Source organism: Pimephales promelas, chromosome 21, assembly GCF_988280905.1.
Source record: "Pimephales promelas chromosome 21, fPimPro1.hap1.1, whole genome shotgun sequence".
NCBI lineage: Eukaryota > Metazoa > Chordata > Actinopteri > Cypriniformes > Leuciscidae > Pimephales > Pimephales promelas.
The window spans coordinates 8,033,048-8,040,971 of NC_142789.1; positions in this window are offsets into that span (position 1 = coordinate 8,033,048).

The following is a 7,924-nucleotide window of genomic DNA, read 5'->3' on the forward strand; positions in this document are numbered from 1 at the left end:
ACATTTTTTAACTTTATACACGTTTGTTTAACACAATGCATCTGACTGGCAACAATAGCAACTGACTGGCTACTAATGTTAAACACAAACAGCGTTGGCATTAGTTTACGTTCTTGATCGAAAATAACGTCATAAAGCATATATACATGAAAAATACAGGTCCATAATGTTTGTAAGCGTTTGCCGTAGACACACAAAGTAGCATAACTAGTATAGCCGAGTGGCTATAAACCCTGGTGAAAAATAAAAATGTTAAGTATATTAAATCTTAGCATACTTGAGCATACTTAAAGCGAGACTAATCATCAGTATACTTCAAGTTTGTTAATGATTATTTAACTTGAAGCATGCTATTTTGGAACAACTAATTTTGTACTTAATATATTTTAGTTGTAATTTAATTGTAGAAAAGCACAATTTGAAGTGTACTTAGTGTACTTTTACGTGCTAAAGTGGAACCACTTCAAGTATACTTTGTACTTTATATGGCTGTATGTACTAATATACATGCTTGATAAATAAGCATTAAGTGTACCATATCTGTGTTAGAAGTACATTTAAAATGCACTTTGAATGTCGTACAAATATACAAGCATTTTACTTTTAAAATGTCATTATTGTGATGATAGTATGCTCAGTTCTACTTTGGGTTTATTCAAATTAGTAAGAAAATGTCAAGTCAAGTCAAGTCACATTTATTTATATAGCGCTTTTCACAATACAGATTGTATCAAAGCAGCTTCACAGTGATAACATGTAAGTAGCACAACACAGATCAACAACATTGCTAAACACTAAATAACCCCAACTGAGCAAGCTCAAAGCAAGCCAAAAGCAAGGCGACAGTGGCAAGGAACCAAACTCCATCAGATTGGATGGAGAAAAAACCTTGGGAGAACCCAGGCTCAGTCGGGGGCCAGTTCTGCTCTGGCTTACATTCATATTGTTTAAATATAAATATTAAATATAAATATTGTATAATAAAGTACACTTTTTTAGCTACTTATCAATATCTGTTATTACTCTGCTAGGCTACTTTTTGGTTAGCATGTAGGCTACCAGTATACTGAAGGCTGAATTGGGACTACTCAACACTTTCCAGGTGAAAAGGGTACTTTATTGGTCAATAAATACAGTATATTCACATTTTCAATAGTACATTGCCAATACTTACACAGAATTGTACTTTGTGAATATATTACACGTTTACTATACTAACATTATGCTGATAACAATTTCCCACAATAAAACTTTACACACTTGAAAAAGAAAGTACACTTTCCTGTAACTCATTATGAAAAATATTAGGACAGAACATTGTTTTTATTCAATGTCACAGCATTCCAGTATTACAAGATAACGGACAGAAGAAGTCGCAAACCTCTGGTTGAATTTAACTTAAGTAGCCAGACATCTGCATTAGAATTGAATTTTCTTTTCAATTCCAATTTTTCTTATAGCAGCTGTCTGAAAAACAACAAATATTAACATGAAAAAAAAGAGAGTTATATGCATACATAAGGCTGTCAAGCTTGAACTACTATAAACACCAATCAACACACACACTACCATTATTGGTCAGCTCAAGACAAAGTAACTTTGTGCATAACATGTATTTTTCCCCAAAACTTTTCAAAGAAAGATCATTGACATAATGACACCAATTTTTTCAAGAAATCAGAAATAAATACACAGCTTCATTTTGCAAATAAAAATAATGTTAATGCAATGTTGTACATGTTATAATGACTAATTAGGTTTTTTGCAGATGCATTGGACAATGTTTTATATTTGTATATTTGTATAAGACAAACAAATGTATCCACATAGATTTTAAAATGATTTATTCAGATTAAAAATCGAAATAGTGATCTTTTTATTTAGCAAAAAACTAAAACTTACCAGTAACTTCTAAGGCAGCATCTTCATCTCTTCGAGTCTGCTTCGACGTCACTTGAAAAGCTTGATTGGTCAAATTGAATGTAGCTGAATTGAAAAAGGCGTGTTGTTAGACTGTGTCAAAAAATACTACTGCCAAAGACAAGTAACGTTAATGTAATACAAATCTTACCTAGAATCACAACATAATGAGGTTCCAAATGTCACACGCCATGCAAACTTGAAGAAGCTGGGTAAAATCAACACTATGTCTTCTCAAAACGCTACGTTTCAAAAAGTTAATCAAAAAAAAAAAATCACCTAATCCATTTGAATCGCGTGGTTTCTATATTATATAATAGGTTTATAATAGTTACAGTCGATTGGTCTGGGAACGCCCCCGGGGAACGCCCCGTCACGTGATGTGAATTTAGCCCGTGGGGGAAAACATTGCCTTGGCGCTCATTGAAATACATACGACAATCATGCCGAAGAGTTGCTGTGTCGTTTTTTGTACCACCAATAAACTAACAAATTATAAATTGAAGTTCTACATCCTTCCTAATAAACACACAGAACCGGATAGGAGGACAAAATGGCAAAATTAATCATAACTTATTAGATTACTGTGTGAGTAGATACCTGTGTGATATACAGTAGTAGGCTAGTGGATGTTTAACTCGTTTTAGGCAGTGGGCCAGATTTGTCTGACGTTACATCCCTTACGAAAAAGAACTGTAATCCTATGGCTATAAATATTCTATAATAGTATAATACTTCTATGATGTTCTGTAATAGCTAATTCACAGCACTTCACTTCACAGCAGATTTCACCACATCATACTCACCACTCTGTTCCAATGAGAGTGCAGAATAAACTTCTTGAGCTTTACCTGTGAACACACACTGTAACAATAAAGTCCAAACGCTTTTCGCGTTACAACACGTTCAAAGTGATAGAAATATTTATCCACTTCCTTTTCAGAAAATGGCGGCACTAATCTCATATTTCTCTGAACATCAAACACAGATTCACCTGTAGGAACCACATTCGCTTGTGAACCTTCAGCTGTCTTTGCTGCTAATTCTAACTCCAACTTTTTTATCTGAAACACTCTCTCATCACGTTCCTTCTCTAACTGAAGTGCTCTCTCTTCACGTTCTTTTTAACTCAAGCGTTCTCTCTTCACGTTCCCTTTCCATTTCAAGCTCCATTTTCCGCATAGCTAACTGATGATTTAATTTTCTCTCTTCAAATTCTCTCTCTGCCGCTCGCTCTTTCATAGCGCGATCATCACGTTCTGCACGAATTTTCGCAGCCTTTAAGAACAGTTGCTTCTCTTGCAAAGATAACTCTGGAAATTTTGTCTCACTATCACTTTCACTATCAACCCCAACAGGAGTAGACACTAACGATTCACCCGGTCTTATTTTAGAACTTATTTCCCTGCTCATTATCCCCTGATTAATTGCCCATCATCTCATCAGCCCCACCTGTGCACCCTTCTGCTCTCCTTTGTCTGGACTGCTATGTTCTTTGTTCATTTGTGAAGTCTTGTTTTACCGTTACTCTGTCTCATGCACGTTTCCTTGTATTTGCTCTGGTATTTTGATCTTGGACTGTGTTACCCGCCTTTGAACCTCTGCTGCCTGCCCCTGACCTTAGCCTGTTTGATTTACGCCTTTGGATTGCCCTTTCCAGCGTCTTGAGTTAGTGTTACCTGCCCTTCCTGTCTCGGGCCTTTAGTTTATGTCTGCTTACCTCTGTTGGCTTACATGTGTTAATAAAGTGCTGCAAATGGATCCGCCCACCTCTGCCTCTTCGTCACAGAAGACTTCACCAAAACAGGATCCAGCAGATTTCCATCGACTGGCCTCAAGCTAATGTGCTGGCCGCTCATCAGCAGCAATGAGTGAAATTGACTAGTCTCACGGAGGAGATAGTGAGATCCATCCGAGCGCTAACCCCACCGAGCGCGCCGGATAATCAAGCTCCGAATCTAGCTGCCCCAGCTCCTGCTCCACTTGCCGTGAGTAACCATTCTAACCAAGCCAAATTATCCCTCCCTGAGAAATTTGATGGCTCACCCTCTACCTGTAAGGGCTTCTTGTTGCAGTGCAGCTTGTACTTCGATCAGCAGGCTCATTCCTTCGCCACTGATGAGAGCCGAGTCTCTTTCATGTGTTCGCTACTCACCGGCCGGGCATTGGAGTGGGCTACTGCGCTCTGGTATGGTGGTCAGCTCTTCTTCCCCTCCTATGCTGAGTTTTTAACCCAATTCAGAGAGGTGTTTGAACTGCTGCTCACGTTACGCCAGGGGAGTTCTACCGCAGCGGACTACACACTTTCGTTCCGGACTCTTGCAGCTCAAGCTGGATGGGAGGAGGAGCCTTTAAAGCTTCTGTATCGCAAGGGACTCAACCCGGACCTCCAGGGAGAGCTGGCGTGCTGCGACGATGGTAAATCCTTGAGTCAGATCATGGAGCTCGCCATCCGCCTCGACAATCTGATTCGCGCCCGACGCACACCCCTCAGATTCAGTCACGTTGAGTGTGCTTTCCCCAACGCGGAGTCGGAGCCTATGCAGATTGGTTACACACGCCTCTCTACAGCGGAGCGGGAGAGGAGACACCATAATCATCTCTGCATGTATTGCGGAGAGGCGGGTCATCTGAGGGCTACTTGTCCAGTGAATCCAGCGCTCAAGAATTCTTCTGCGGTGAGTTTTCAATCCTCTTCTAAATTATTCTCCATGGACAGTTCCTTAGAATTTAATGGTCAGACTTTAAACATAAGAGCCTTGATTGATTCGGGAGCTGCTGGGAATTTTATCGACCTTGCTTTTGCCAAAACTCATCGTGTTTCTCTCCTCGCATGTGAGTCTGGTGTGACAGTGGAAGCGCTGGATGGACGCCCCCTGGGGTCTGGAGAGGTGCAGTACACCACGCAACCCCTCACGCTCAGCTTCGGGACTTCGCATTCAGAAACTATCCAATTCTTCACGATTCGCTCACCTATGCATCCTTTCTGGGGCTTCCTTGGCTAGTAAAACATAACCCTCAAATTTCCTGGTCTGAAGAGAGAATTTCCAAGTGGTCCGAATTCTGCCAGATCCATTGCGCAGCTGCTGTCCATGGTACTGAAATCCCCTGTGCTGCACTCAAAGGGTTGGATCTTCTGGAAATTCCCCCCGAATACCACGACCTAGCCCTGGCTTTCAGCGAATCTAAGGCTTCTCATCTTCCTGCTCACCGTGCTGGCGACTGTGCTATTGAGCTGTTACCTGGGGCCGTACCACCACGCGGGAGAGTTTACCCGTTGTCACAACCAGAGACCGAGGCCATGAGAGCGTACATTGACGAACAGTTGGCTAAAGGTTTAATCACTCCCTCCACATCTCCGGCTTCCGCCGGGTTCTTTTTCGTCAAAAAGAGGGATGGGGACCTTCGGCCGTGCATTGACTATCGGGGTCTGAATGAAGTGACCGTCAAATACCGCTAGCCTCTCCCGCTGGTCCCTGCTGCTCTGGAGATGCTCCGCACGGCCCGCTACTTTACTAACCTGGACTTAAGGAACGCCTACAACTTGATTCGCATACGGAGTGGTGACGAATGGAAGACGGCGTTTTCCACTAATCCGGGCACTACGAATATCGTGTGATGCCGTTCGGATTGTCCAACAGTCCTTCTGTGTTTCAAGCCTTTGTGAATGACATCTTCCGGGATATGTTACAGCAGAAAGTTATTGTCTACATTGATGATATTTTATTTATACTGATTCCCTTGAAGAGCATGTCCAGGATGTCCGTGCAGTTCTTAAACGCCTGATTGATAACCAGCTTTATGTCAAGCTCTCCAAGTGCGAGTTCCACCGGACACGCATCTCCTTTCTGGGCTATATCATCAGTGCCGACGGAGTCCTGATGGATGACAGCAAGGTCAGTGCCGTGGTGAGTTGGCCCCAACATTCTTCAGTTAAGGAACTGCAGCGCTTTTTAGGCTTTGCTAATTTTTACCGCGGATTCATACGCAACTTCAGTGTCATTGCAGCCCCTCTCACATCTCTGCTTCGAGGAGGAGGTAAATATTTTAGATGGACTGTGGATTGTACTACGGCCTTTGCTCAGCTCAAGGAGAGATTCACGTCCGCTCCCATTCTCCGTCACCCGGATCCTGAGAGGGAATTCATCATTGAGGTGGATGCATCTAACACTGTAGTGGGGGCTATCCTGTCTCAATGGTTTGGGGATCTGGCGAAGATGTTCCCCTGGGTCTTCTACTCACATAAGCTTAACTCTGCTGAGCGCAACTACGACGTGGGAGATCGCGAGCTTCTGGCGATGAAATCCGCCTTTGAAGAGTGGAGGCACTGGCTGGAGGGAGCGCGTCAACCTTTCACAGTGCTCACGGATCACCGAAATCTTGAGTACATCAGGTCAGCTAAACGTCTGAATGCTCGCCAGTCGCGCTGGTCCCTGTTCTTTTCAAGATTCGATTTTAGGATCACCTACAGGCCTGGCTCCCAGAACGGCAAAGCTGACGCCCTGTCCTGCTTGTTCGACGGTCCTTCTGAGATAGCTAAGCCTGAACCCATTGTTCCCACCACTCTGATTGTGGCTCCAGTTCAATGGGACATCATCTCAGAGATCACTACGGCTCTAAATAACCATCCCGCTCCACCGTAATGTCCTGCCGACCGTCTCTTCGTTCCTCCTGGCCCCCAGCGCGGGTCATCCAGGTATCGCTGCTACTACACAGCTAGTCACCAATCAGTTCTGGTGGGGTCACTTCATTCATATGTCATAAAGTTTGTTCATCAATGCCCTGTTTGTAACACTGTTAAATCCTCCCATCTCAAGCCTGCAGGACTATTACAACCGCTGCCGGTACCACAGCATCTCTGGTCGCACATCGCAGTGGACTTTGTCACGGATCTTCCTCCTTCACAAGGGTTTATGACCATCCTCTCTGTGGTGGATCGTTTCTCTAAATCCTGCCGGTTCATACCCCTGAGTGGTCTGCCCACAGCCTTACAGACTGCTGAAGCTCTGTTCAATCAGGTGTTTCGTCTATTCGGGTTGCCCGAGGACATCGTAACTGACCGCGGTCCCCAGTTTACCTCCCGCGTCTGGAGAGAGTTGTGTTCTAAACTTAACATCAACGTTAACCTAACGTCTGGTTATCACCCTCAGGCCAATGGGCAGGTTGAACGGTTAAATCAAGATCTGATTAGATTCCTGAGAACATACTGCCACCAAAATCAGCAGGACTGGAGTCGCTTTCTGGCCTGGGTGGAGTATGCCCAGAATTCCCTGTTAAAGCCTGCTACTGGTCTAACTGGTTAAATGTGTTTTAGGTTACCAGCCTCCCCTCTTCCCGTGGGCCGGGGAGCCGTCCGACCTCTCAGCCGTAGATGCTTGGCTCTGGCGCAGCGAGGCCACCTGGGACACTGCTCACGTTCACCTGCAGCGCGCCGTCCGCTGGTATTAGCATCAGGCAGATCGGAGGAGGCGTGGGGGTCCCAGGTATCGACCCGGTCAGTGGGTGTGGCTGTCGGCGCGAGATCTTCGCCTCAAGCTCCCGAGCAGGAAACTGTCTCCTCGCTTCGTTGGACCATTCAAGATTCTTCGTCAGATTACACCAGTTTCTTTCCGTTTGGCTCTTCCTGCTCATAACAAGATCTCACCTACATTTCATGTGTCCCTTTTCAGACCCGACGTCGCCCCCAGGAGAGAGGGGAGCCGGGAGGAGACCGTCCCTGTGCAGACCCCTCCCATTGAAGTGGACGGTGCTGAGGCTCTCCGGGTGCGCGAGGTCCTGAACTCCAGACGTCACGGCGGGGTGTTACAATACCTTATTGATTGGGAGGGGTACGGTCCCGAGGAGCGCTCCTGGGTCAGGTCTCAGGATATCTTGGACCCCACTTTAACAGCCGCTTTTCATCGGGACCATCCTGATCGTCCCGCTCCAAGACCCCGTGGTAGACCCCGTCGTCAAACAGGTCCTCGCTTCCGGAGCTGCTCACAGGTGGGGGGGGGGCTCTGTC